Genomic DNA, 26,194 nt, shown 5'->3' with positions numbered 1-26,194 from the left:
AAATGAGAAACTATTTTGTTCTGTAAGCCTTCATCTTAAGTGAGAATAGCAGCACAATTGGAAGATCGTAGTCAATGTCACTGAACTGTGCATGTCACTGAACTGTGCATGTAGAAATTTTTGAAATGGTGTATCTTTGGCTGTGTATATTTTCATGAAAAAAAAAAAAAGGTTGAGAAGTTAGAGGGTTAATATGTTGTGGGGTTGTTAACCAATGTCATAAAACAACGTTTGTACTACTGTTTCATGAGAAACTATTTGTTCTGTAAGCCTTCACCTGAAGTACGTTAAAAAAAAATATATATATATGGTTCCAACTGCTTGACCCTTAGCCTTTGCTGCAACACTACTATATATATGACAAGATTGTAATCCTTGAGTATTTATATCTTCTGTAAATGATAAAGGTCATAAACAAGATTAAAATTTAAATCAGATACAGTGGAAAAGACTCTAGCAATTATTAACAAGGAGATATTACTCTATTTGAAATGTTATATTTATATATATATGTATATATACTGAAGAAAAATTGATGCCTTTGAATATTGAATATATCATGAATTACCAAAAGAATGAACAAATCTGTCTTGGAAGTAGTACAGCCAGAATGCTCCTTGGAAGCAAGGATGGTGAGAATAAGTTGCACATACTTTGGACATGTTATCAGGAGGGACCAGTTCCTGGAGAAGGGTATCATGCTTGGTAAGGCAGATGATCATCAAAAAAGAGGAAGATCCTCAAGGAGATGGACTGACTGAGTGGCTGCAACTATGGGCTCAAGCCTAGGAATGATTGTGTAGGACAGTGCAGGACCAGGCAATGTTTTGTTCTGTTGTACATAGGGTCACTATGAGTAAGAACCAACTTGATAGCACCTAACAACAACAATAATTATATATGTATATAATTTTATATATATATATAGAGAGAGAGAGCCCTTATGGCTCAGTGGTTAAGTGTTGGTTGCTAACCAAAAGGTCGGCAGTTCTAATCCATCAGCTGCTCCTGGGAAACCCTGTGGGGGCAGTTTTATATCACCCTTCAGTCAGCATTGATTCATATATTCTTACTCTTCTATGTACAATCCTTAATATACACTTTAATTTTGAATCTTATTTATATTGCATTGAAATTGTGGGTTTTCTTTTTATAATTTCCCCAAATAAATATGTGAAGTAAGTGACTGCATCTTAGGCACTACTATTTTGTTAATGTATTTATTATTATTAATCATGAAAAGCTATCTCAGTGCCTAGCACAGAAAAGTATAAGTAAATATCTTCAAATAAATGAATAAACATACATCAAACAAAAAAAATTAAACAGATTTTGAATAATTTTACTCATTGAGAAGGCTCATTTGATCATGATTAGCAATATACAGCCTTGACTATGACAGAGTTAACCATTCATTAAGATGGATTTATGTCCCATTTACTAGGTACTCTGGAGATCTGGTGATGCAGTGGTTAAGAGCTTGGCTACTAACCAAAAGATCAGCAGTTCGAATCCACCAGCTGCTCCCTGGAAACTATGGGGCAGTTCTACTCTGTTCTAAAGGGTTGCTATAAGTTGGAATCAATTCGATGGCAACAGGTTTGGTTTGTTGGGTACTAGATACTTTTGATAAACCAAAAACCAAAACCCATTGCCGTCTAGTCAATTCCGACTCATAGCAACCCTATAAGACTGAGTAGAACTGCCCTATAGGGTTGATACTTTAGATAGTGCCTGGCAAATAACAGACACGAAATAAATTTGCGTTGAATGAATAAAATAATGAAATATTCATAAATTCACTCATTGAACAATGAAAAATCACCAGTTGATGAAATCATATATTTATCAACCATACTGATGCTGTACGGCAGGTATTCTGCTAGAACACTAGTATGTAAAATTTAATAGAATACAAGTCTTTCCGTAGATATAAGTTTTTCCATTTTCACTCGTCTTCTACTCGAATTCTAAAAACCTCAGGGACTAAGTTAGAAGAGTCTTCTTACACCTAGAATTTAGTACAAGGTCTTTTGTAGACTCTTTGATGTGCTGCCCAAGTCACCTACCCCTCAGAGTTGAGAAGCAACTCATTCTCCCAGCTACTGGGAGTGTTGATGGCTAATGGATTTCACCTGAATGACTTCTCCCAGAGGTTGCCTTTGGCTGAACAGAGTCAACTTACTGGAGGCTCATTCATCTTGGCTGAAAAGAGCCACCAGGCCCTATCCAATGACTGGTGAATGCAGGATTGTAAACCCTTTTGTTTCAATTGGCACAATTCTGTAGGGTCATCCTAACTCTGCAATTTCCTGTGGGAGAGCCTGGGGCCATTGTTTTGACTGTACTGCTGCTCGTCTTTTCCATCTATTTGCTTGACTTCTCTACAGGTGGGTTTACCAAGAGCACTCCCCAACAAACTTCCTGGTCTCAGTCAACTTTCCTGAGAACCTTATCTGTGACAGAGACTAGCTCCTAATTATACATTAAACACCATGGATAAATGCCTTCCTCATTATATAGAAAGTCTTTGAAGGCAAGAGCTGTGTCTTATAATTTTTTTAATTCTCTAAACTGTACTTGTAACATGCAAAAAATACATTCAAACTAAATATGTCTTGTACTAGATGTGACTATTTCAGCCTACTAATTCCTCCTGCCTTTGAACTCATTGTATATATTTTATACTGCATTTATTTGAAAGATTCTTATTCTCCTTTTTATCATTGCCCACATGGTTTTCTTTTCTTCACATTTAACTTCTACTGCTACTAAATTTGCCATCTTCTGTAAACTCAGTGCATTTTATACTCCTGAAAATAAGTACGTCTAAAATAAATTTGACCTTGCTATTTCAAATTATATATTTAAAACAATGAACAAAGAATATAGGATACATATTTGGTATCTATAAAACTGGTCCATAAATCAGGCAGTAGAGGATTCTAAATTTTGGAAGGGTTTTGATTGGAACCCACCCAGAAGTGCCACAGAAGAAAGACCTGGCAATCTGCTTCCAAAAGGTCATATCCATGAAAATCCTATGGAGCAGCTCTGCTATGCAACACATGGGGTCATCATGAGTTGGCATTAACTCCATGGCAACTGTTTTATTGGTTTTTTGAGGGTTTTTTTGATTTGGGGCCTAGTCAAGATAGAGAAGAGACAGAAAAAACAAAGATTGCATACTTTCCTGTTTTGACTAATTATCCATAATAGTTCTTATGTTGAAAATATGTCTCCAATATTTTTATTAGAGATTTTTGGGGCTGATAGACTGCATATTTCAGCATCTTTGGTTTTGTCCATCATCCAGTCTCTCATCTCCTGCCATGTGACTTCCCCCACGTTATCCTGCAAAGAGCAGGGAGGATAAGATACAAAGAGGAGGAGGCAAATATGAGAAATAAGGAAAAGCAAGTCTTGTCCTTCGCTAACCAGTTTTCTTAATATTCATTAGGAATACTCATGATATGTCTTTAGGGCATTTAAATAAAAATCTTTTCAAAAACTGACATCCTCCTATCTGGCTCTGATGTTGTTTTTTGAGTCAATATTGCCTCTTATTGAAATTTTAGATAAGATATAGCAATTTTTAGATAAGGTACAGCATTGCCAGATACTTCCTGTTTACAGTATATTCTCCATTAAAAAAGACCTTAAAAATAAAAATCATATAACACATCTCAAGTAAACAGAGATTTGAAAGTTAACGTATTCTTTGTAATTTTGGTCAATAATTTTTAGTTTTGATTCTGATATCAGGGTCTCATACCTACTTGCTTTTCAGTATTCTGGGAGATAATTTTTTTTAATTCTCTAAACTATATTTGTCCATGTATAGACCTTTTATCTAAGAGGTTGTAAAATGTGTGTGTGTTTTCCCATAAAAGCGTATTTTACAAATAGAAAATAAAATAACTGCTAGACTCTGGCTTATAATAAGACATACAATACTAACAGTAATGTCAAGTAGAAAATTGAACAGTTCTTTCTATTGCCTCCACTAACAATTTCAAACACAATGACTGCATTCAGCTCAGATTGCTTCAAAATTGAGGCACCCTGAATTAAATGACATGCAATACAGATGATCAATAAATGTTCAAAGACTTTTAAAAGTTATTGTTATTACAGTATTTGACTTGGATTTTCATATTGATTATGGCTGAACAATGAAACATACCTACAAGCAATCACATGTGTAAGCTTATTTTCTATTTCAATAAAGTATTCATTTTAGATACTGGTTTGACTTTCCATAATTTTTACCCTCTTATAGTAAGAGTCTCGGATATTACACTTTATTTCAAACTCGTCCATCAATAAAGTGTTACTTTAAGCAGTGACACTAATAAATTGTACCTTTGCATTTAATAAAACAGTTCAGAATAGATTGTAATAAAAAATATAAGCATTAAACAATGCTATACAGAGCATAGTACAACTTCAAACTTACCTTCTAGATGCTTATAACCACTTTTAAAAATTAGTTTGTGCTAAAAAATACTATGAATTACATTATGTAATATTTTGAATTTATAAAAAAAAACCACCCATAAATGTTTAACCCATATATTTTTCTAGTTTTTCTCTACATGTCATTGATGTCACTGTTTATTTCTATTGCTAGAGATAATGTAAAATAAACATTTATTTATAAACATTATGTAAACAGTAAAAACAAATTACATTTTAAGTAGTTGAATACAAGTTCATGAGAAAGGTGCAATTTATGGAGACTTTACAAAACAATGAAGAAAAATTAGCCTTTCAGAAGTGCTAGGAGATATTTTGCTAGATTCTGGGGCCAGTGGGAGGGAATGAACAGAGATAGTGCATGGTATAGTACAAAGACGACTGTAAGTTATTTGAGAGGAGAGACTTGATCTTATAAAATTGCATATATAAAGCATGTACTGTAAGGGGACCCTAGAGGCTGAGACACCTAATTAATTAGTACCCCGTCAGACTATCAGGCCATGGCCCAGTCACCTCCCTTGCTACATTACTCACTTCCTTAAAGTTGTTTTTGAGACCCTCTGGAAAGCACCCGCCAAAACCATCTCAAACCAGCTCAGGGTGGTCAGACATGTGCAGAACAGACAAAGATGACTGACAGACGACCCCAGGCCACCACACATGCTCAATAACACAAGAGCACTCATGTCAAAGAACAAAAAGACTCATGTCAAGGAAAGAAAATCACTGGACATACCTTATCTGCAGTAGCTGAGCCCATTTCAAAAGCAAAGAGTCTGTCGGTCACTTCCCTGCCAAGTATTTGCCCCACCCCATAATGAATAATCAATAAAAACTATGAATAGGTAGAACTTCCTGATCCTGCCCACATGCCTTCTTCCACCCCTATATGAATATGTATAATTCCCCCAAACCTATAAAATGTAAGTGCTTCCTCAAATCGAGGAACTTAATCTGAGGTTGATACCTCTGAGTTCCCGCTTGCTAGCCTGTGAAACAAACTCTTTCTTCCTCTCAAAAACAGGGTCTGAGAGTTTGGCTTCTTGCAGACTGGGCACGGACTCATTGGTCCGGTTTCAATATCACTGGCACTGTGCAACAAAATAGAATATACTGCACACTTTCTGAGTGATACAGGAGTTAGGATGGGGAAGAGCATACAGCGGTATACCTTATTTTTAGGCAAATAATGTGTGCCTCATGCGTTTGTTTGCTGGCTGAGCCCTCTCCCTCCCCCCTGAGATATTCTCTTAAGTGCACTAATTTATTTTTATAGTAATATGTGGAAGAGGATTAGCATGGTGGCACTTGTGAGGGTGCCTTGCTAGGGAAGGCATGGCTGGCAAACAAATGCAGAAAGTGCACGTTATTTGTGCAAAAATATGGTATGTATATGCAGATATTTCTTCATTTAGATCTGCACATTTTTTAGTCAAATTTTTTCCAAAGGAGATACATTCATATTAACAGCATAATATTCACTAAGGAACTACCTACTTATAAAATTAATCCCACTATAGTATCTCTGTCCCTAACAAGAGAATCTGTGCACATCTGCCCCTGATCAATCTTTTATACGCCTATCTCTATTTCTAAAAGTTCAGCATTTGATATTTCTCACACTATAATGCAAATACCACTCCTCTTTCAGTTTGTTGTACTGTGGTGGCTTGCATGCTGCTGTGATGCTGGAAGCTATGCCACTGGTATTTTAAATACCAGCAGGTCACCCATGGTGGACAGGATTTAGGGGAGCTTACAGACTAAGACAGATTAGGAAGAAGGACCTGGAGATCTACTTCTAAAAAAACTGGTCAGTAAAAATCTTACAGATAATAGCAGAACATTGTCTGATATTGTACCAGAAGATAAGCCCCCTCAGTTTGGAAGGCACTCAAAATACGACTGGGAAAGAACTGCCTCCTCAAAGTTGAGTCGACCTTAATGATGTGGGTGGAGTAAAGCTTTCAAGACCTTCACTTATTGATGTGGCATGACTCAAATGAGAACACACAGCTGCAAACATCCATTAATAATTGAAATGTGGAATGTATAAAGTATGAATCTAGGAAAACTGGAGATTGTCAAAAACGAAATGGAACACATAAAGATCAATATCTTAGACATTAGTGAGCTGAAATGGACTGATACTGGCCATTTTGAATCAGACAATCATAGTCTACTATGCCAGAAATGACAAATTGAAGAGGAAGAGCATCACATTCATTGTCAAAAAGAAGATTTCACCATCTATCCTGAAGTACAATGCTTTCAGTGATAGGATAATATATATATATAGCCTACAAGGAAGATAAATTAATACTACTGTTATACATATTTACTTACCAACTGCTAATGCCAAACACGAAGAAATTGAAGATTGTTAACAACCTCTATCTGAAACTGATCAAACATGCAATCAAGATGCATTGATAATTACTGGTTATTGGAATACAAAAGTTGAAAACACAGAAGAAGATTCAATAGTTGGAAAATACGGCCTCATGACAGAAACAACACTTGAGTTCCCATGTTAGAATTTTGCAATGCCAGGGACCTATTCATTGGAAATACTTTTTTCAACAGCATAAATGGGACTATACATGTGGAAATCTCCAAATGGAATACACAGGAATCAAACTGAATACATCTGTGGAAAGAGACATTGGAGAAGCCCCGTATCAACAGTTAGAACAAGGCAAGGGGCCGACTGTGGAACAGACCATCAGTTGCTCAATGCAAGTTCAAGTTGCAGCTGAAGAAAATTAAAACAAGTCTGCAAGAGCCAAAATATGGCCTTGAGTATATTCCACCTGAATTTGGAGACCATCTCAATGTAGATTTGATGCATTAAACACTAATGACCAAAGACCAGAGGAGTTGTAGGACGATATCTAGGACATCACACATGAAGAAAGCAAAAGGTCACTAAAAAAAACAGAACAGGAAAAGACCAAAATGGATGTCAGAAGGGACTCTGAAACTTGCTCTTGAATGTAGAGTAGCCAAAGCTAATGAAAGAAATGATGAAGAGCTGAACAGATTTCAAAGATCAGCTCGAGAAGACAAAGTATTATAATAAAATGTGCAAAGACCTGGAGTTAGAAAAACAAAAGGGAAGAAAACACTCAGCATTTCTCAAGCTGAAAGAACTGAAGAAAAAATTCAATCCTCAAATTTCAATTTTGAAAGATTCTATGGGCAAAATATTGAATGACACTGGAAGCATCAAAAGAAGATGGAAAGAATATACAGTCACTGTACCAAAAAGAATTTGTCAACATTAAACCATTTTGGGAGCTAACATTGGATCAAGAACTGGTGACATTGAAGGAAGAAGTCCAAGCTGCACTGAAGGAATTAATGAAAAACAAGGTTCCAGGAATTGACAGAATATCTATTGAAATAGTTCAACAAATGGATGCAATACTGGAAGCACTCACTCATCTATGCCAAGAAATTCGGAAGACAGCTACCTGGCCATCCAACAGGAAGAGATCCATACTTGTGCCCATTCCAAAGAATGGTGATCCAACAGAATGCAGAAATTATTGAACAATATCATTAATAACACACACAAGTAATATTTTGCTGAATATAATTAAAAAATTGTTGCAGCAGCTCATCGACAGGGAACTTCCAGAAATTCAAACTGAATTCTGAAGTGGAAGTGAAAGGAGGAGCAACATTGCTGATGTTTGATGGTTCTTGACTGAAAGCAGAGAGTACCAGGAAGATGTTTGCCTGTGTTTTATTGACTATGCAAAGCATTTGATTGTGTGGTTCATAACAAATTATGGATAACCTTGGAAAGAATGGGAATTCCAGAGCACTTAATTGTGCTCATGCGGAACCTGTACATTGAACAAGGTGCAGTCATTTGAACAGAACAAGGGGATACTGTGTGGTTTAAAATCAGGAAAAGTGTGCGTCAGGGTTGTATCTTTTTACCGTACTTATTCAATCTTTATGCTGAGCAAATAATAGGGGAAATTAGACTATATGAAGAAGAACAAGGGATCAGGATTGGAGGAAGACTCATTAACAATTTGCAATATGCAGATGACACAGACTTGTTTGCTGAAAGTGAAAAGGACTTGAGGCACTTACTGATGAAGATCAAAGACTACAACCTTCAGTATGGATTGTACCTCAACATAAAGAAAACAAAAACCCTCACAATTGGACCAATAAGCAACATCATGACAAATGGAGAGAAGACTGAAGTTGTCAAGGACTTTGTTTTACTTGGATCCACAATCGACACCCATGGAAGCAGCAGTCAAGAAGTCAAACAACACATCACGTTAGGCAAATCTGTTGCAAAAGACCTTTTTAAGTGTTAAAAAGCAAAGATGTCACGTTGAGGACTAATGTGTGCCTATCGCAAACCGTAGTGTTTTCAATTGCCTAATATGAGTCAGAGCCCTGATGGCACAGTGGTTGAGCATTTGGCTGCTATCCAAAAGGTTGGCAGTCCGAATCCACCAGCCACTCCTTGGAAATCCAGTGGGGCAGTTCTACTCTGTCCTATAGGGTTGTTATGAGTCGGAAACGACTCAATGGCAATGTTGTTTTTTTTTTTAATATGAGTCAGAATCAATTTGATGGTAATGGGTTTTTAATATGCATGTGAAAGCTGGACAATGAAAAAGGAAAACTGAAGAAGAATTGATGCCTTTGAATTATGGTGTTGGGGAAGAATATTAAATATATCATGGACTACCAGAAGTAGGAACAAATCTGTCTGGTAATAAGTACAGCCAGAATACTCCTTAGAAGCAAGGATAGAGAGACTTCATTTCACCTACTTTGGACACGGTATCAGTAGGGACTCGTCCCTGGAGAAGGATGTCATGCTTGATAAAGTAGAGGATCAGCGAAAAAGAGGAAGACCTTCAACAAGATGGATTGATACAGTGGCTGCAACAGTGAGATCAAACATAGCAAGGATTGTGAGGATGGCGCAGGACCAGGCAGTGTTTCATTCGGTTGCATATAGGGTCGCTATGAGTCAGAACCAACTCGTTAGCACCTAACAACGACAACATGTGCGCATAGATTATGTCTCTATACAACAAATACAGGCTTTTATTCATTTATGCTTCATATCCTTCAGTTTTAAAAATAATTATTAATATGTAATAACCAGTATTACAAACTGATGTATTTTTATTTATTTGAGATATAACATAGCAGAGGTGAATAGAAATCTTTCTTTTTTTTACAAACTTGTGAACGGCAGTTTATATAATTTCACTTCTTAGAGACTAATATTATTGATTACTATTTTCAATTATATAGGCAAAAATATGAGTAAAAATGTATCATATATTTCTTATTAAGGAATTTGGAAATCACATGTTATCTTCTAACACATTTGTGATATCTTTTAGCAGCTCAGAATTCTTTTTTCAAAAATAAATATTCATATATCAAATCATAGTCTTTTTTTGGCATCATCACATATATGAGATTTTAACCTAAGATGTTTGTGCCCGTTCACTTTTGTTATTTTTTTTTTCCTTCATCCATAAGATCAGTAGGCAAGTCTGTATTACTTTTCCACAGCACGTTAATAATCAAAGAGTAGGTTTTCCTGCAGGAGGTACGTCAGGGCGATTCGACAAACAGAGCTTTGAAGGATCATGACCTTGGAGGTCTCTAGCAAGCCAATTTCTGAATTTGAAGAGGTTGTCAGATTGAATTTCAAAGAACAGTATATTAATGTCCATGATTAAGACTGGAGGTACATTATGCAATGGTTTTCATATTTCAAAATTAGACCGTAAATTAGATAATAAGATCCATGCAAAACTTATTAGAATCAAAATTGGCTGATGAAAGAAGGACGGCAGATAGAAGAGTATATGTGTGTGCCTTTGCTTACATACATATATGTTTTTATGTGAGTTTTGGGAAAACCACAAGTAGTATTCTCTTCCATGCAGTTGAATTTTTCTAAGTGATTAAAATATTTAATGATTGTTATTCAAATTGCAAGCTTTGCCATTGTAGAAGGTGAAGACGTATGACGGGAAGAGTTAACGCTGAGAGAGTTAGCTTAATCTGTTAGGACCGGGGCCAAGCAATTTTAACTTCCTGCAGAAAAAAGTGATGGTCGGAAGAGTGTATGGTAAAGACACTGTGTTACAATTTCTCTAAAATTAACATGGAACAATTCTATTATGACATATCAATTTAAGGTAATTACTAGAAAATTTCTTAGCTTCCATTGAAAATTATTCATTTTTTTAGGAGAAAGAAGTATTTAGGGAAGCATAAGTTTTCCAAAAATTGAAGCTTCAAGAAGTGAGTATGCCTCTGTTGTTGTTGTTGTGTGCCATCCAGTTGATTCCAACTGATAGCGACCTATAGAACAGAGTAGAACTGCCCCACAGGGTTTCCAAGGAGTGGCTGGTGGATTTGAACTGCCAACCTGTTGGTTAGCAGCCTGAGCTCTTAACCACAAATATGCCTATAGGACTTTAAAAATATATCTTTTTTAACAATCTGGTAAAATAAATTAAGTAGTTATGATACAAGTTGAATTGATTATATATTGATTTTGTATACATATATGTACGTGTATATATATATGTAAGGAGCCCTGGTGGCGCAATGGTTAAAGCAATCGACTGCCAACTGAAAGGTCAGTGGTTTGAAACCACCAGTGACTCTGCGGAAGAAAGATGTGGCAATCTGTTTCCATAGAGATTTACAGCCTTGGAAACACTATGGGGTCGAAATGAATCGAAATTGACTTGACAGCAGTGGTTTTATGTATATACACACACATATATGTATACACCACATACATATACATACATATAGTTTACATTCACAAAACCAGCCATGTTTTATATATATAACTAATATTATAAACATTAATATTTTGGGAGATGTCTATTGTTGCATGGCTTTTCATTTAAAAAATTATATATAAAAAAAAGAATAGTTTGCAAATCTATTTTTATGAAAATGTTTTACCTGGAATAGAGAATTGTAAAGGCCACATATAATCAAACTAGTATTGTCCAGGTCCATAAAATCATAAAATAGAGTTTTTTAGTCTAATTCCTAGTTTAATTTTAGTACATGAAAGATCAAAGTTATATCAGTATATTTTACAATGAAAATTAAAACAATAATTATTCCTCAATCCATTGCGACTGTGAGAACAGACATATTCCCCATTCTAAAAAGGGGGTAAAACAGTTTGTGACATAACAATCATAAAATGAAAACAGTGTTCATGCACCTTAAAATGCTACCCTTCCTTTTTACTTCCATAACTGTTTATCAGAACAAATAATTATGTTATCATAATAACATTTCTGGTTTAATCTCTAAGCTGCTCTCCATTTTGGCTTGTGTTAATATTCTTATTTAATTTCTTACAAAAGTTTTCCACTTTAAAAAAAAACTCTTAAGACTGGAGTTTATTTATACACGTCATCAGTCAGAATATTTACTAAGTGTACACCACATAGCAGAATCTTCGATACGTAGGGGAGATAGAACCCTATATAGTTGGAATCAAGATCCCTGGCTTCTTGGAGTTTGTAGTGTAATGGAGGAGACACGTAGTATGCAATTGTAATTACATGTGATACGTGGTAGAAAGGAAAAAAAAAATGGAAGTCTGTGATAGAAATTGAGTGACCAAGTTATATAGCCTGGGAGAATTTCTCTGAGGAATTGGCATTGTCTCTGAGATATGAAGGAATGAGAGGGTATTAGGTGAAAAGTTCAGGAAGATGATTTTAGGCCAAAGGAATGGCATGTACTCTTGTGACAGAAAAATGTTTAGGAAGTTGGATAAACTGAAAGAGGCTACTATGATAAATTCACTCTGAATGAAAATAAAGAAAAGCAGGATTGGCTGAAAAAACACCCACTGGACAGCTCACGCAAGGCTTTCTTAAGCCATAGGAAGAGGTTTGGATTTTTTTCTGAGGGCGATGAGGAGCGAGTCAAAGTTTTTAAAAAGGAAGGAGATAGAATTATATTCTATGTCTTAATTCATGGAAATTGAATTTGGTAATTTGTAAGCACTTTCAAGTGCTCTGACTTTCTAAGATTGGGGTGGTATAAAAAATTAGCCAATTATAATTACAGTTGGCAGGTTAAAGATTCTATGAATGCATGAGACAATGTTTGGAAAGTTACATTAATAAAGGCAGTGAGCTATTGCTTGGTTGGTGAGAACAGTCAGGGAAGTTGGGAGTATTTTCACTTTGTAGTATTTGAATCTTTTACTTAGAAGATGATTGATTAACATATTATTTGTTTAATTAAAAATAAATTTAAAGAATATAATAAAGAAAAGAACATCTGAGAATATCTACCAAGATGGCCATGACGTTAAAATTCACAGGAGAAAATGTCTGAAGAAATTTGATTTTATTAGATTGCAAGGACTTTATTCACAGATTTAATCAATCCACAACTATTTATTTTTGAATCTCAAGATACCAAGGTATTCAAACTGTAAAATCATATTTTCAGAAATCTCAGAATATTCATTGGTATGATAAAATACATTGTTAAAATATTGTATTTACTGCATCAAATGGGAGTATACATTTATGAAACTTCCCATGTGTGATATGAAAGTGTGCACATTGAAAGTTTCCCAAATATAAAACAACTTAAAAGTATGCACTAATTTCTACCCAGAAACAACTGGGGCATCCTGGTATATTCTTTTCTAATCTCTTTTTTTTTTTAAAGTGAAGTATGTTGTTCAGATATATCTTGAAATAAATCGGTATGCTCTTTCACTGTGAACATGATGTAATGAATATTGTCGTCATCTCCCCAAGATATATTACCCACATACCCATTTCTAACAATAGCTTTAAATTTCCAGACATACAGTTTAAGTGTTCCCCCTAGGGGGTTGTTATAGATATATAAATATGTGTACATTTACTAACGTGGTGGTAAAATATTTCATTACTGTTTTATTTTGCATTTTTTATTAATTATTGTGATTGGACATCATTCATTAAACATTAGTATTTTATTGTCTAAATGGTCAGATCATCTCTGTTGAGCACATTTTTATATATTTGTACAATACTTACTTTTTTTAGGTTTATGTGAACTAATTATCCATTGTATTCATTATAAATCTGTAATCACAAATCTCAAATTGGGCCTTCAATACTCCCTTTTCATTCTAACATTTCTAAGTAGCTCACTTTAGAAATAATTTTGTTCCTTAATTTTTTCACACCTCTCATACTGTGAACACTCTACTTCTTCACCCTCAGCTAATGACCTAACTTCACACAGATTAAATAGTAGCTGACTCATAACATCTTCAAATTTCTAATCCCATAGCAACGAACATAACTGTACATTTTTCTATTTTTAACTCATGCTATTAAAAAGATAATACATTTTTCTACTTTTCAAAAGCCAGTTCTCTCACCTGTACTCTGGATCCTTGCCACGATCTTTCTTTACTTCTTGTTCTCCTTGAATATTAAAACTTACCCTCTCTACTGGGTTGTTTCCATGAACATTCAAAGGTTCTCCAGATTTTCTTCACTTTTTAAACAAATAAATATGAACATTCTGAATCAACTCTTTTAAATGCCAACTTACTCTCCTTGTACCAAAACCAAAATATACCCAAACCAGTTGTTGTCTAGTCAGTTCAGACTAATGGTGATCCCATGTGTGTCAGTAGAACTGTGCTCCACTGGGTTTTCAATGGTTGATTTTTTGGGAAGAGATTGCCAGGCCTTTCTTTCCAGGAGCCTCTGGTGGACTCAAACCTTGAAACTGTTTTTAGCAGCCTAGCGTGTTAACCATTTACAACACCCAGGGGCTCCTATCTATGTACCACATCCCTTCTGTATTTACACATACACAAACATTCCCTCCTAAATCTATTCCAATTATGCATCCATCTCAAACTCATCAGCAGTAACTGTAATGATTTCCATGATGCTGAGTCCACTTTAATTCTTTTTAAAACAATTAAACTCTAACTTATTTTTCCCCCTTGCTTCTGAGAGGTGGACATTTTTTTTTCTCTCACATTTAATTGGAAGTGTCTTCTCATCTTAACTTTTGTGACACAGTATCTGTTTGTATTATAATGTGTCTGAATATATAATGTACGTAGGTATCTAATGTAAATAATTGAGAGTATTTTAAGTAATTCATAGTAGGTAGAATTTTATTTGTTTATTTAAGTACATTATTTTATTTTAAGTCTCCTTTTCATACTATGCAAGACTAATTTTCTCCGGTATTAGTACTATATGGTTATAGGATCTTTTTGGTCTTTACATCACTTATCTACTTAGGAAGATGTCTCCAAATACCAGCACAAAATTCTAATTTCTATCTTCTCCAAATTCCAAATACTTTAAAAAGGACTTTGTGCTTTAGTGCACTTTGGAGAATTTTTAATGAACATTTTATAAGAGTGCAACTTTATTTGATATTTTGGATTCATTTCATTTAAGAAGCCCACATTTGTTAAATTGATAAATGTTCATCTAATTAGTCTGGTTGGCATGTAATCATACTGTAAATCTGTCTGTGAGGTGGGTCTCTCTAAATTTAAATAGGTTGATTACTATCTCCTGAGAATCATATTTTACTGTGGATACATAAATGCCATTTGACGAAGACCAACATTTAGCAGTGTTAAAAAGTGCCTTTGCCTAATAATGCTTATAATTTGGCATCTCTAAAATAATTTAATACAAATATTTTTAATAATATGAATGCACAAAACTAATTGTGAATAATAACATTTAATGGATGTAGGCTTTTAAGATTTTTGCTCTTGTGAATTCACTTTTCATTGAAATATCAGAGTATCAGAACTATGTATGTTATTCAATGAAGTATATATTAGTTGCTAATAGAGATATAAAGGGGATCATGGTATTGAAAGGACATGAAATGTAGACACAAAAGATCTGATAAAAACTGTAAGTGTTGCATTTATGTACCAGTGGTGTGCATTGGAGCACTTCATTTATATATCTAAACTTCAAATCCTTCATCTGCAAAATGTTAACTCATGAAGTTTGAAACCATAAGTTAGCAGAAGAAGGAGGAGGAAGAGGAGCAGAAGGATTGGTTATAATACAACCAAATGTTAGAAATGTTGGCACTGATTGCATGTTGGGAAGAGAGAGAAGATTATTAGCCTACATTTGTAAATCCTAAAATGTCTAGAAAATCCTATACTTAAAAAAGATGAAGTTCCAATAAAAAAAAATTGTCCAATTTCTTTATGTAGCTTTGAATTCAGTACACACAGTGTGAAGAAATATGTGCCTTAGTTCAAAAACTCAGAGGGTATTTTAAAAAAAAATAAGCATAGCCTTCATACGTACCAATTTCCTGAAGATCTGAATTTATATGGAATGCAGATGTATCATATAAAAAATAGCATCATTTCAGAGCCCTGGGAATCACTGGAGGTGAGTCAGTTTCTTTCTCAGAGCCTGCTGTCTGCTCAAGGCCTGATAGGGGCAGGATCTTTAACAGGAGTTGAGCCTACATATCATATCGTGCTACAGGAAGTGACTGTAAGCTTCCAAGTTTGAGGTGTGAAGCTCTCTTTGTAATATTTTTACAATTGCGTCCATGCCTGTCTCCTCATACACGTTTTTGAGTTACTACTCTCATCTGGTGGTGGTTAGGTGGTGCACTGCTTAAGAGTTTGTCTGCTGATCAAAAGGTCGGCAGTTCGAATCCACCAGCTGCTCCTTGGAAACCCCATGGGGGGCAGTTCTACTCTGTCCTACAGGGTCATTGTGAGTCAGAACCACTTGGTGCCAATGGACTCTCATTTAGCAACTAAATCAGAAGTCTTTTACACCAGGAGTGCCAAGACCTGACAATTATTTCTGTTTTTTAATAATTAAGGATCTCTGGTGGAGCAGTTGGAGCCCTGGTGGTGCAGTGGTTAACGGCTATGACTGCTCACCAAAAAAGGTCAGCAGTTTGAACCCACCAGCAAGTTGCTCTTTGGAAACCCTATGAGGCAGATGTACTCTGTCATATAGGGTCGCTATGAGTCGGAATCCATTCAATGGCAACGGGTTTGGGTTTTTTGTTTTGTTTGTTTTGGTGGTGCAGTTGTTACCACAATGACAGATCTGAGCTGCCTGCTGCAGAAGCCAATACTGAGACAGGGGTGAGGTGCGCAGCAAGAGTGTTTTATTGTATAATGATATACAGGAGACAGAGGGGAATGAGCTCCTCTACAGGACCTGCCTCCCCCACTGGAGACTGGCTGAAAGTTTTTATATGGACAGTATTATCGTTTCTCTTCTGGTGGTCACATTCTGCATGACCCAGATAATCTAACTTCTTACTGGCAATCCTTGAAGGTCATCTGGCACCGTTAGTCACAATTGTCACATCACAGATGAGTTAATCCGTCCTTGACGGTTATCAATTTGTTCTGCCACCCTCCAAGGAGAAACTTTAGTTAATCTTACTGGAGTAGGAGGAGGGAGAAAGAATAACAAAAAAGAAAATATCGTGAGGAAAAGCGGGGGCTAGTAATGGTGGGAAACAATGGTGGTAATTGGCGGCCGATCAGAGGATTTCATCGGGACAAGGTCAGCGCCCAAAGAATAGGTGGAATGTTAGCTCCCCCTTTGAAGTGGGCACACTGGCCTTGTTCCAAACATGTTGGCCTTCTGATGCCGTCCTGGTTTTGGCTACAAGATGATTTTTCCTTGTTCAGCACTTGTCGTTCTACCTCTCAAAGAGACACTTAGGTTAAACTTTAAAATCATGGGAAAGGAAGAGGGAGGATCGGAAGAAAATAAATCAAAATCATAGAAGCATGCAAAAGTGAACTATGCACGTTCGGCATTAACAATACCACAATACCCAGGAAGCTAGGCCTATAGCTAGCAATAAACAACAAATGTGAAATTTCCACGCAGTCCCTTTCACAGTGGTTAAGCGCTCGGCTACTTACTGAAAGGTCGGCAGTTGGAACCCACTAGCTGCTCCGTGGGAGAAAGATGTGGTAGTCTGCTTCTGTAAAGAGTACAGCCTTGGAAACACTATGGGGCAGTTCTACTCTGTCCTAGACGGTCACTATGAGTTGGAACTGACTTGACAGCAGTGGGTTATAGGTTGCTCTGTAGAGAACTGATTGTTGGGGATGGTGTAGGAGGAAGAAGTGTGAAAACTATGGCCAGTTAGCAACCAAGTGTGGTGATTAAGTGAAAGACAAAGATGGATTGGAACAGGGTTGTAAAAGTATAAAGAAAAGCCAAACCCATTGCGGTCCAGTTGATTCCGACTCATAATGACCCTATACGACAGAGTAGAACTGTCCCATAGGGTTTCCAAGGAGCAGGTGGTGGATTGAAACTGCCATCCTTTTGGTTAGCAGCTGTAACTCTTAACCACTGCACCACCGGGGCTCCAAACTACCTTTAAAATCTGTGAAAAGTAGCTCCCACAAGGCAGAAATTTTACATCAGTCCAATAATATTTTAAAGTTAAAACTGGGACCTGGATTAGGTGGGGAAATATAAAAAGTAATGAGGAGTGGTAGAACAGAAATTCCAAAAGGATGACATTAGTAATGAGAAGTTTCTTGCTATTGTGGCTCCTTTTCTAGGGTATCCCTTAAATGTAAACAACATGAAAATAGAGAAATCTTACACATCTGTGTTGTCTTGTATGAGACTTTGTAATAGAAAGGCATTGCCTTATATACTGATTCTGTTATTTAACATTGACTCAATTCCCTAATATACAGAATGGAGATAACACTTATAACTTCAAAGAATGGTTAAAAATATTCAATATGTAAAATGTCATACAAGATGCCTGGCTGGAAATGGGTGTTCCATAGATTTCTTTCTCTACATTTCCTTTTCTGAGAAAAATGCAGTGCTATCAAATATTCAATGATTGCGTGCATTTTTTAAGGGTTTTCTTTGTCAAAGACCTCCAGGAACACACAAGTAGTAGAACAAAATCAGCTATGAGCTCATTTCAACAAGTGAGACAGCAGACCATGAGGAACTGAGAAGTGTCTTAGTGAACAAGGGTTAAGAGGGACTTGTTAGAGGATTTTGACTTGTGTTGTGTGATTTTCGAGAGGATTCAAGGAATGTCTTATTTGTCTAAATGGGTGCTGTCAGAAAACTGGGGCAATCTATTGGTTGAGTATCTTAATAATTTTTATCAAATAGGTGACAGGAATGAAGTGAGAGCTAAACTATAATTAGTAGAGGTGGAAGTTTTTCATCTTAGCAGGACTGGGGTGGGGTGGATATTAGATCATTTCTGAGATTTAGACAGTGTTTTAGGTTTTGTTTCTGCTGTCATTATTATAAACCAGTTGCCGTCGAGTTGACTCTGACTCATAGCAATCCTATTATGGAGACCTGGTGGCACAGTGGTTAAGAGCTTGGCTGCTAATCAAAAGGTCGGCAGTTAGAATCTGCCAGCTTATTCTTGGAAACTCTATGGGGCAGTTCTACTCTGTCCTATATGGTTGCTGAGTAGGAATCGACTTGACTGCAACAGGTATATGGTATACAAGTCATTATTATGGAGTGGGCTTGTTTTTGTCTCACTCCATCGTGGTCACAGAGTGACCTTGTCTACTCTGGGTTCTCTGTAACAGTGTTGATGTTCAACAGGAGCACACTATGACCTAATTATCCTAGCCAGGACAGCTCAGCTGACTGCTGTCAGGGGATGCTTTTTTTCTTTGCCATATATTGTGTGCCCATATAAGATGATTTAAAAGGTATAAGTGCTTAGGCGATGTGAGAGCAAAAGTAAGACATTTTTAAAATCACCAACTGTCACATAATCTAAAGAATATGCAAAACATTTTAATACACAGATTGATTCAATTAATGTCTGGTGTACAAGTATAAATATAAATAGATATACAAATGCATATAACTACATGTATATACATAACTATAGATTACATATAATATAAACCTATGTTGAATTTAAATATATATTACAATCATAATTACAAACAATTTAGTTAAAAAGTAGCCACTTAAGTTTAGAAATACACAAAAGATGTAGATGCAAATAGTATCTATCTTACTTTTTAGTCTTTTATTTATATATTGAATATCTATAAAAGCACTCCTAATTTTGAGGAAAGCCTTCGAACATTTTATATTTTTTCTGTGTATTAAAACTTGAGATTTCCATGTACAATCAACATTTGAAATCTGTCCTATTTGGTTGCTGCCTGACTTTTTGGCACGGTTTCCATAGAAATATAGATCAGATGTGTTAATAAAGGGAATGAATCTTTTTTTCTTTTTTTTAAGCTAGCTCTGTTTCAAATTCTTACTTTCTGATATTTAACAAGCCACTATCCACTTCCCTTGGAAGGAAAGCCAAATCAAACTGAAAAAATATCTTGTATGTTTCTGCAATACTTTTATAAACATTTCTTACAAAGATTACCAATCTTCTGGGGAGCATAAGCACTTTTTTTGAGTATGATCTGTTCTAATAGTTGAAATTTTAGGATGCAGCCCTGGTGGCACAGCAGTTAAGAGCTATGGCTGCTAACCAAAATGTAGGCAGTTCGAATCCACCAGCCGCTCCTTAGAAACCCTATGGGGCAGTTCTACTCTGTCCTGTAGGGCCACTATGAGTCAGAAATGACTTGACAGCAACGGGTGTTCTAATAAACCAAAAAGAACAGTAGATAGTCCAGATCCTATAGGGATAAAACTTTTTACTTTCCCCAAAAGAGGAGGACAGAATACTGCTGAATGAATATTTGCCATCATTGATTTGCTCACACCAAAATAAATGCAATTTCTTTTTTTCTCTTTTTTTTTTTAAAGCAAAAAGAAAGTTTTATTTGGCATATATTCAAAAAGGGCAGACGTGGGACGCGGACAAACGTGCTGCCAGAGCCATGGCTGCCCGAGTCCAAAGAAGAGTCCAAAGAACGGTTACAGAGCCATCCGTGTATATTAACATCACAAATGGGCAAAACCACTGAAAGCTTAGTCTTTTCAGATGGGCTAGAAACTGTGATCCTACATTTTGAGTTGTCTTTCTTAACAATCATTGGTACAGGTTTCAGTAACGAGAGTCAGGAGGGTCTTCATGGGTCCACCAAATTGCTATTCGCCAAATGCTAATAGAAAAAGATAAGAGTGGAAAGTCTTCTGTGTTCCGTTTGACTGGCTTTATGTGAAATTTTCCCTAAAAGATATTTTCCAAGATTATCTTAGCTACTGCTGTCTTTATTCTTTTTTTCTCTTTAAACCAGCAGTAACTCGTTAAGCCATTAAATATCTACTTGACTAATTAGGTAGGTGACTATTTTATTTTATTGGAGGGTAGTCAGTGCAGGAAAATCTGTTTTTTATACTAAATTATTCTTGTTTAGGGAGATAGAGGAATCAGCAGAGGACAGAGGTGATGTAAAAGTGAGGAAGCCACAGGGGAAGAATACAGGATATATATGAGAATTATTGGAGCCCTGGTGGCAGTGGTTAAGAGCTCAGCTTCTAATCAAAAGGTCAGTTCGACTCCACCAGCTGCTCCTAGGAAATCCTATGGGGCGGTTCTACTTTATCCTATAGGGTTGCTATGAATTGGAATCGACTCAAAGGCAAAGAGTTTGTTTGTTTTGGTTTTTATGAGAAATATTCTGCTCCTTCCTGAAGATTCCGCTTAAAAATGTGGAGAATATTATATTAAAAAAAAAAAGAAAAGACGTCTTTCACCACCTATCTTCTTGTTCTATTATTATTCTCCCTTGGAACTTACTTTTTTAGCCACTTCTTAAAAATAAATCTGATGAAGAAATCCTAAAGATAGTTATTTGACTATTGATACTGGCTTCCTAAATTACCATTTTGATAATGATTGCTTTTTAATAAAAGGCGTTCTGGAAAAGGAATTATTAATCTAAAAAAACGAATCTTTGAGGGGAAAATCTAAAAACTAAACCTGTTGCCATCAAGTTGATTCTGACTCATAGCGACTATGTAGGACAGAGTAGAACTGCCCCATAGGGTTTCCAAGGCTGTAATCTTTATGGAAGCAGACTGCCATGTCTTTCTCCTGCGGAGCAGCTGGTGGGTTTGCAACTTCCACCTTTAGGTTAGCAACTGAGTGCTTTAACCACTGCACCACCAGGGCTCCTTCTTAGAGGGTACAAAAAAAAACTAAACCTGTTGCCTTCAAGTTGACTCCAGCTTACAGAGATCCTATAGGACTAGGTAGAACTGCCCCATAGAGTTTCTAAGGAGTGACTGGTGGATTCGAGCTGCTAACCTTTTGGTTAGCAGCCATAGCTCTTAACCACTGCCCCACCAGGGCTCCTCTTTTAGGGCAGAGGAACAAAAATTATGGAAAGGAAAAATATTCATTCTGATGAATCATAATATAATATAATGAATTTTGAGTGAAGCACAACTGACTTTAAAATACACCACAGGTGTAAGTGTGATCATAGTAAGTTCTTAATCTCTTTGAGACTGTTTTCTCATTTTTAATATTGATGTAATACTAATCAGTTGAACCTTATTAAATTATTATTTATGTATATCAAAAATGATTAGAGATGGACAATTTTATGACTCAATCTACTACTTAGCTCATAAGAATGATTGCTGTTAAGGTTAATAAGAAATATTACATAAAGCATTTGACCATAATAGCAACTCATGAAATTTATTCAGATCACTCTAAAAGATCTGAAGATGATTTTGAATTTCTTAATTCACTTGATTTTGACATCTACCTTATGCAAGACAGAAAACAATTGCTTGCTCATGGACTAGCAATTTTACAACATGAATGAAAGCATTGTCAAGAGATAATTCTGCTTTAATATCAAATGAAAAAGAAATGACTAAGATTTAGACGGGAGGTAAACGAAAACTTCGTTGTAATTAATGATTAAAATCTCAGAACAGGGAAGAACTTAACAGATAGACTCTTAGGCTTGGAAAAATTCAATAGATCATCTACACCAATCATAATTGAACTATATTCTCTAACCCATCCCCTTTAATTTGCCCATGGTTTCAGAATTTATCCAAAATAATAATAATAACACAATCCTTGTAAAGTACAGAATATCAGAAGTGTGTATCCTAACAATAGTTTCTTTACCATCGATTATGTTGTATGGGACAGAAAATCTTCAGTTTTTAACCTAAGTACATTTTTTTAAAAATACGGTCAAGGAGAGCTACAATGTTTAAGTCAGTGAATAAAGTTAGCATAACTAGCAAACACGTGACCAGAAAACTTAACAAAATCAATCTCTTTTTGTAAAATTTCCTCTCCTACATGTATGTAATCAGTCAGCCCCTTTATAGCTGTGAGCCAATGTGTAAGATATATTATAACCTAGATAGAATTAGAAACTTGTAATCCCTCTTTTGAGACTGCTTAAAATGAAACATGCAAAACAGTATTTATTAATCCACTCAAGAGATATAAAATACTGTTTGTGAGCCAGGAACTCTTTTAGATATTGGGAGATTCAGTGATGAACAATACAAAGCCCAGACTGTATGGACTTTCCATTCAAGAATGTTGGTATGAGTTTTAAATTAACTGATACCACTTGATTATAAATGTTCATAAGAAGGAAGGTCAGGCGTGATAAATCATGGTAATAACAACAACAATTAAAATTCATTAAGTATACATATTATGACAGGCTGTAAGCTAAACATTACTCACATTATCTCATTTAAATCTGATAAAGCTGGATTATCTACATGGTACGTTTCCCTCCATTTATGGGTAAGAAAACAGAAAAACTAAAAAACATTAACTAAATTAGATTATGTCTCTCAGAAAGGAGACTCTCAATGTCTTAAACTGGGTTTTCAAGAGGAGCAAAAACAGTGAAGCAGATGTATAAATATATAGAGAGATCTTTACTTCAAGTAAATGGCTCCTGTAATTGTGGAGACTGGAAAGTCCCAAATGCATGGGTCAGGCAGCAGACTGGAGGCTTCTGACTCACTTGGTTGCAGGGGTGATGAACTCCAAATCTGCAGGTCAGGTGGCACACTCTGGCTCACATCCCAAGAACTGGAAGTCAGAGGATGATGAGATGAATGCAGGATCAAGAGAGAGCATGAGCTTTGTCAGAACATCCATATATATTGGATACAGGCCACATCCCCCAGGAAACTCTCCATCTAATTGATTGGCTGCTTACATCAGATCACAAAATCAAGGATGATTACATAATGTCTGTCAAAGCACTGGGAATCATGGCCTAGCCAAGTTGACACATGACATTAAAGATCACACTAAATAAATGAATGAGGTAGGATTTGGTTGCAGTATTAATGTATTAAAGAAGTCTTTTAGAAAATTAAGGCTATTTGCCATTTTATGCACTGTAAATGTACAAGTAGTTTATAAAACTGTAAGTGGCTTCTAGTTTAAAAGAGTTTCAAACACAGCAAAATTTTTAATTGACTTTTGAAAAAAATCTATTCTTTTGTGCTGTGTATTCATAATATCTGGGAGGACTAACAAGAGCAATATGTATTTTATGAGTAAACATCTGAAAAAACCAAGATACTCAGGTGCTATACTTGTCAAATTCCATCATTTATGATACTCACATATTGGCCATTATGTGCTCTCCTCAGAAGCTGCAGTATGCAATCATTGCTCTCATAGCAATAATGCTGGGAAAATTGTATAGGCTCCAGAGGAGGCATTCTGCTGATCATGGTGGTATCCTCTACCTTAATTATGCCCTATATTTGCATTATTGAGAGTTCAATTGCTGCCAAGGACCTGTTATATGTCAAAGTAATCACACTGGTATTATGCTGTTTCAGCATTGTTCAAATGCAAGATTCTTACTATGCAAAATTTGATCAAAAAGGAAATAGGATATTTATATCACCCTTATCAAAAGGATATTTGACATAAATCAAATGTGCACACTTAAAGTTTGCTATAGAATTTAAATAGAATTCCATAAGTTTGGTCAAAAAGTTATGCTACATGCAGATGTTTTTTCTATGCTGAAAAATGTTTAGTTTGAACCATATGAAATTGTTAATATTAAACCATTAGACTATTTGTGACCACAAACATGACAATTTCACGATTCAACCTAGTAAAAGAATGGTTGCTGAATATCTTATGTTCCTAAGAATACTACGGTTAAGAGTCCATATTTGTGTTTATTGAATTTGACACTGCTCATTAAAAATTCAAGGCAAAATATATGCTCTTAAGAAGACCTCAAATTTACATAAGTTACTTAAGTGCTTCCACTTTATATATCCTGTGACATTTTGCTGCATAAGACAGATAAGACATTTGCTCTAAGGCTAAATGATCATTTAATTAATTTACGCATACATTCAGCAATCATTTACTAAGCACACCTATATTCCAGGAACTATATTATGCAATAGAAAAACAAACAAAAAGACAAACAGAGTCTATCATTGATAAAATTGCAAACAAGTGATCATGACAAATATGTAAATTGATGTATTCTGATGAAAGTCGATAATTGCAAAAGCAGGCAGATTAATAAAGTTTTAGGTATATATAGAGAAACTAGAATGACGGAATTGAGGTAGGCTTAACTGAAGAGATGGCATTTGAACTGTGTCTGAAATAGTGATTAGAAATTGGTCAGGTTACAAAGTGAAATGATATTTTAGGAGGGAAAATGCACATAAAAGAAGGCAGCATATGTAAACCATTGTGGTAGAAAGAAAGTGGTTAAACCATAAATGTAGAAATAGATTTACCCAAACTGGGAATCAGAAGAATGAAGGACAAGGATATAAGAGAGTTAAGGGTGAACAAGTAGGATTGAAACTTATAATCATGGACCATGTATATCAATTCAGAGTTTTGATTTTATGAGGTAGTCATAAGGGACACGTGAGAACTTTGTAAACCAAAAAGTGCTCGGATTATTGTATGCAGGAAACTTTCAGCACTACGAATGCAGCAAACAAGACTGAATTACCTGCATAAAGAGCATTCACAAAATCCTTGTTCCTTCCATTAAATGAGGACTAGGGTGGAAGTGTCAAGAAAATACTACTGGAGTGTTCAAGGGCACAAGTTGGTGTTGGAACTTAGGATAACAGGAAATCAGGAAGTGGAATAATTGAAGAAAACGGCTACTGAGTTTCTCAGCTGTCAGCAGCACAAAAATAAGTGATTTTAAGGCAGCACTCTGGAGGCTCACATGCTGGAGGCTGGCAAAATCTCACATCTGATCAACAAAAGTCAGGATGCAACACCGCTATAGGAGTAAAAATTGTTTATGCTTGTATTCTGCCTTCCAAATCTACATATTCATTCGTGGAGATATCAAGATGCACGTAGACAATCTTTCCAGCACTCCTACTTCTGACATTTTGATTTTCTTACCTTCAACTATCTTTCACTTCACACAATCTTACCACCAATTCCCATAGGACTACTATCATTTTTATCATCAACAATAACTATATCATCTCTAAAAATCTCTATTTCAAGAGTTGGTCTACATGCAGTCATTTCAGGAGGTAGCGTATGACCAACTGAGGATACCAAAGAAAGAAGTCCAAGCTGTACTGAAGGCAATATTGGCGCAAAAAAAAAAAAAAAAAAAAAATCCTGCAGGAATTGACAGAATACCAGTAGAGATGTTTCAACAAATGGATGCAACAATGGAAGCACTCACTTG

This window comes from Trichechus manatus, unplaced genomic scaffold, assembly GCF_000243295.1.
Source record: "Trichechus manatus latirostris isolate Lorelei unplaced genomic scaffold, TriManLat1.0 scaffold00022, whole genome shotgun sequence".
Taxonomy (NCBI): Eukaryota; Metazoa; Chordata; class Mammalia; order Sirenia; family Trichechidae; genus Trichechus; species Trichechus manatus.
Note: the sequence above shows the minus strand (reverse complement) of the source record.